Source organism: Macrotis lagotis, chromosome 1, assembly GCF_037893015.1.
Source record: "Macrotis lagotis isolate mMagLag1 chromosome 1, bilby.v1.9.chrom.fasta, whole genome shotgun sequence".
NCBI classification, from domain to species: Eukaryota; Metazoa; Chordata; class Mammalia; order Peramelemorphia; family Peramelidae; genus Macrotis; species Macrotis lagotis.
The window spans coordinates 687,699,211-687,705,210 of NC_133658.1; positions in this window are offsets into that span (position 1 = coordinate 687,699,211).

A 6,000-nucleotide genomic window follows, 5' to 3' on the forward strand; every position below is an offset into this window, starting at 1 on the left:
GGAGATGAAAAGGACTTAATATCTTTGGGGTTTTTTTGTTTGTTTTTTTGCAAGGCAAATGGGGTTAAGTGGCTTGCCCAAGGCCACACAGCTAGGTAATTATTAAGTGTCTGAGACCGGATTTGAACCCAGGTACTCCTGACTCCAGGGCCGGTGCTTTATCCACTGCGCCACCTAGCCGCCCCGGACTTAATATCTTTGTATTTATTCTTGGGTTCCTGTGAGTCCTTAATATCTTTTTTTTCTAGTTTTTGCAAGGCAATGGGGTTAAGTGGCTTGCCCAAGGCCACACGGCTAGGTAATTATTAAGTGTCTGAGGTCGGATTTGAACTCAGGTACTCCTGACTCCAAGGACAGTGCTCTATCCACTACGCCACCTAGCCGCCCGAGTCCTTAATATCTTAAGTATTTCCCTTGGAATGAAATAAATGTTTTATACTCAGCAAGCATTTAGTTCATTGAGTTCCTCTAACAGTGTTGGGGATCTTGCTACCCACATTTGAGAAAACTTCCTTATATGCTTTAGCTAACTTTATCTTGGAGATTTTCCTGAATTAACTCAAACCAACCTTCTTAAGAATCTAGACCCCAGGACCCAAACAGAATGCAAATCCAGAGTCCTTAGGGGTCTCTCTAACATGGGTTATATTGCCAATTCATTTGTCTTCAACAACCCAAGATACTACGGAATGTTACTATTTTTTCTAGTATATTACCATAATGCCCTGATTAACTAAGCAGGGGCAGATGTCTTGTTCATTTCCAAATGAGAAAATTGAGGGAGAAAGTAAAGAGGTCACAATTTCAAGGTTTCATAGCCCATCAGGGATGCCCAGGTATAATCCACTCACCTCAGCTGCTTCCAAGTATAAAAATAAAGTGTGTTTGGCAATCTAACTGCAGATTCTATGCTTTACACTGCATGCATTTGCTAGGGGGTGGCTGAAAAGCTGTAGCACATACCCTGCTTCCAAATGGGTGGGTGACCTACCAGGGACACATGATTTCCAGTGGGACTTTGTTGCTATGGGAATGTAAGATTTTCCAGCTTTAGTGTGAGAGGGGTAAATTTTCCATCATGCAGATGCAAACAAATTTCAGTCCCAGGGTTTTATTTCCTTCTTCTCTGGTAGCATTTGTGGTAGTTGGTCATTTCCCAACAGAGTAACTCTTTAAGGAGGGTCCTCTGGAGTTTCCAGGATTCTGAATGAGGGGGGCAGGGAGAGAGAGAGAGAGAGAGAGAGAGAGAGAGAGAGAGAGAGAGAGAGAGAGAGAACTAGATTTCATTTCTATTTGTCAATATTTCTACCATAATCAAATTATTTCTGCATTCTCTGGATCTTAATTCAACCCTGGAGAGGGAGCATGGGGATAAGACAACTCCTGGTTCTATGGGCCTGCCTTTTAAAAAAAAACTGCATTCCTCCTCTTCAGATTACCTCAAACCAGGATAATTTAATCCTTTTTCCTATCTTGCTTGTCACCTATGAATCATTTTATGGCTCTGAACCATCTCCTTTCCCTCTACATATGGGAACAAATGGTTCTTGTGCTCTATGGACCTTTGAAAGATGAATTTCCTGGGGCAGATGGTAATCTGCTTCCAAGAAGTAGGAAATCAACTTTTTTTGATTTGTTAATTCTTCCCCATACATTTCTTTTTTTTTCTCAAATGGGTTTATCAAAGTTTCCAAATTCATTTTTCTTCTGACTTTTCATGCATCCTTGCATTTGATATTCTAATCTCAGTTATATCACTGGAAAGACCAGTCATTTAGCAAAAGATAATCAGTAGGAAATTCTTGGTTCTCCCCATAACTCTGCAATGTCAAGAGAAAGTGAAGGAAGGGCTTTGTTGGCTTTTCAATGGTAACAAAACTTATGGGAGAACAGGGACAAGAGTCTCACAGGAGGGATAGACATTGAAGGGGTGCTGTGAACATCACTAGTGGGAACTGACCTATGTCAAGGAGACCACCATCCATCAACCTGGTGTTCAACTGTCTAATCACACTTGTTCCCCAAGATGCACCTTCCACTTTTCATCAGGCTAGCATTCTCACTATAAAGATGCCATCTTCATTCCCACTTCTGGGTCTTTATTTAAATGGAATCCCTTGCCCAGGAAGTCACTTTTTTCCATATTTTTAAATCATATTCATCCTGGAAAGCCCAACCCAAATCCCATCTCCTCAACCAAATCTCCTATAATGACATCAGCCTTCTTCATTGGTCTCTACCTCTTGTCTGAAATTCTTTGGCACTCATAGATTAAACCATATAGCATTTAATTTTATGTGGTTTTTTACTTTTATTTCCTATAGGTGTTTATTCTTTTAATCCCTTAATCCCTTCATGAAATTAATATCTTTCTTATTTTTGCTATATGGGATTTTTTTTTCTCCCCAGTAGGGTATAATTTCCTATAAGGCAAGGTCTCATAGGTTTTTCTTTCTCCTCTGCAGCACAAGAAGTAGGTTATCAATTATTTTCTCCTGAAGACCTCAATAAGACTAACTTCTAGTTACATCTTGAAGCCCATGAAAGAAGGAAAGATGCTAAAATGGTCTCTTGAGGTTGTGAGCAGGAGGGGCCTCTTCTATTAAATTTTGCTTAGATAATGTTACCTCAATTTTCTATAATGTATTATTTTCAAAATTCTTTCCTCAAAACAATCCAAGAATTATTATTCCCATGTTACAAATGAGGCAACTGAGGTCCACAGCCACAATGCTTGAAAGTATCAACAGGATCCCTGTCTCACAAACCTTTTCTCTTTTCACTAAAGTCAGAATCAAAACTTAGCTTACTTTACTTGCTGGCCATATGTTTTCTATAGTGTATCTGCATCAGCATCTTCATGATGCATATTATTAACCCTCCTTGATAAATAGTGAAACCAAGCAAAGAGGATACATCACATAATTCACCCCCACAAAATCTGAAATGCAGCCTTGCATTGTGGACTATGGTGCTTCCCAGATGTTCAACTGACTTCAACTATTGAATAAGTATCTTTTTGCACTTGACCCTTGAGTGAAAAAAAAAGGTTAATTGGAGTTAAACAGATGCTAGAGGGCAGGGTGGAGGAGTTGGGGGAGGGGTAGATTCCCATTTAAGAGAATTATTTATTCAACAAATAATCCCTGCCCTCAGTGGATTTATATTCTGTTGGAGGAAAATAACAAATACATAGACAGATAAATACAAGCTGTAGATGCAAATAATAGTTAGCATTTATGAAATATTTCTAAATTTGCCAAATATTCTTCACTAAAAACCTTAGGAGGTAGGTACTATCAAGGTTTCCATTTTCAGATAAGGAAATGTAGGCAAACATAGGGCAAAGTGACCTACCTAGGGTCACACCACAATAAGTGTGTCTGAGTCTGGATTTCAAGTCCTGTCTTTCTGGTTCCAGGTCCAGCACTCTATCCACTGTGCCTCCTACTTGCCTCTAAGAATGCAAAAATTAAATCTTTGGTTGGAGGGGGTCTTGGAAAGAAAGGCATTGACACCTGTAAGGTCATGATACTCTTATTAATGTAGAACAGAGGTGGGAACATTTTTTCCAGCCAAAGACCACGATTGTGGGCTAAATATTTAATTACTCTACCCTTAAAAAGCTCTTGATTTATTGAATTGCATGTCCCTGTGGTTACCTTGGCAACACCAGACTGACCGATTTCATAGGCCTTATATGGCCCGGGTACTGGACAATCCCTGTCCCTGATGTAGAATGTAAGATTAAAATTAACCTTGGAAGAAATTCTAAGAGCTAAAAGTGAGAAAGAAATGCATTCCTGGTCTCAGGGATCCTTTAACAAAATCCCTACTCTATACTAAAGGAATATTAGATAATGAATCTTTATGCTATGGTTGCTTGTTCCTATTAATTTCCTGATCGTTCCCATATAATGACTTCCTTTCCTTTTTAACCACATGACTAAAGCTATATCAGCTAACTCCATTAGCCAGGGTTTTGGGACAGAAGCTACTGTGTACAGGCTAGAGCCACTGTGCTGGAATCCAAGCTTGGCAGTCTCTCTTCTATTCTAACTTTCTGTTGGCTTCAACATGGCCCTAGAAGAGAGAAAGGCAAAGCCTAGAGTTTCCTGGAGCCTAGCGGTCTGCCAAACATAAAATATACATCAAAGTGCCAGGTTGTCTTCTCTCCATCTGAGGGATGGTGCTAGCAGATCCCTTCCCTGCTCCCCGAGGAGTTGCTTGGAACAGTTATCCCCTGCCAGCTGTAAAATGTCCCTTGTGCCACATGGCAAAAATCCCCTGGAATTGGGAAGGTGACCTGTGCTTGGGAAAGAGAATTGCTGTTAGGATGTTGTGAGAATGAATGCACAAAGGATTTTCTGTAGCTAAGAGGAAGGAGAAAAGAGCAATTAAGGGAATTCCTCAGTTACCATGATGCAATTATAGGCTTGTGATGCTATAGGACCTTTGAAAGTCCATCTCCCTATAGAGTCCACATGCTCTCATTGACATCTTGTGAAGAGGACAGAGACAATTCCTTGTTTAAGCCCTAAATATAGGTTGTCCCTAAGATGAATTGGTGGTTTGGATCTTCTCCTTGGTACTTCCCAGGGGATAAGTTGCAAGGACTAGGACTGCCCCTGGAATGATTTGCTTGGCTAGAATCTCTAAGGAGGACAGACTCTTATCAAAGGAAGCACTCTTGGTGGTGACCTATGATAGAGCTGGCAGTCTATGCCCATCCCTTTTTTACCTTTTACTTATTCAGTGAACAGAGCAGAGTTAACAGATTGAACCTAGGTTCTGGGACTATAGGTTCTGTATCTCTCCTTACCTTATATAGGATTTCCCCTAAATCCTCCTCAGGAATCATCGATGGCCACTTTGAATCAGAGGACCAGGAGATACAAGACCTTGACCATAACTTTCTGAGAACAAGTCAAAGATTGTTTGCAAGAAGGGAATTACTCAGCCCCTGAATTAGTGGTAATGCAGGAAGAGATACTTTGATTTATGGCAGATATGCAGGGCAAAAAACATTCACATACTCCCCAAATCACCTGAGAGGAATGCTATTATTCATTTATGTCTGCCTCTTCATGACCCCATTTGGGCTTTTCTTGGCATAGATACTGGATTGGCTTGTCATTTTATTTTCTTCTCCGACTCATTTTAAATATGTGGAAACTGAGGCAAACAGGATTAAGTGACTTGCCCAGAGTCACACAACTAGAAAGTATCTGAGGCCAGATTTGAATTCAAGAAGATGAGTCTTTCTGATTTCAGGCCTAGCTCTCTATGGACTATGCTACTAAAGCACCACATTAATATTAAAAATATTTCTACCCCTCTAAGTTAAAGGAAAAGATCTTCCTAGTCACCAGGATCACAGAGATATTTTTTAGGTAGTCTCAGTCTTGGGGGTTTTCCTCAGGATTATCCCTAACTTCTAAAGTTTGGAGATCTGTCTTTCTAGCTCATGGGTTCTTACCCTGACATATGTGACTTGTTTTTTAAATACTTTGATAGTTATATTTTAATATCATTGGCTTCCTTTACAATCCTAAAGTAATGTGTATTTTTAAATAAATAATATTTTCTATTTTTAAAATGTATATTAAAAATAATGTGCTTTTTTTTAATTCATTTAAAATTATTCCAAGAAGGGGGTATTTTCTGGGACTTAGGTCAAAAGGACCTAAGTCCCAAAAAGAGAATTCTTAAATAGCAGATTTCTTAGAGATAGAAAAGATTGCCCGTATGGTTTCTCAACTAGAAGAGCAATAAGTCAAATGGTGTAAAATTATCAAGTGTTTGTTATGCAGCTACTGTACATAGGTAACTGGTCAACAAATACAAGTGAAAAGAAGCATACTCCCTGTCCTCAAGGAGTTTATAATGTAATGAGGAAAACCATGCATAAAAAGGAATTGAAAGGGGGTGCGGAATACACTTCAATGTCAAGGAGCAAAATATTTTACTTTCTACCTCTTTATTACTGTGAGTTATTCA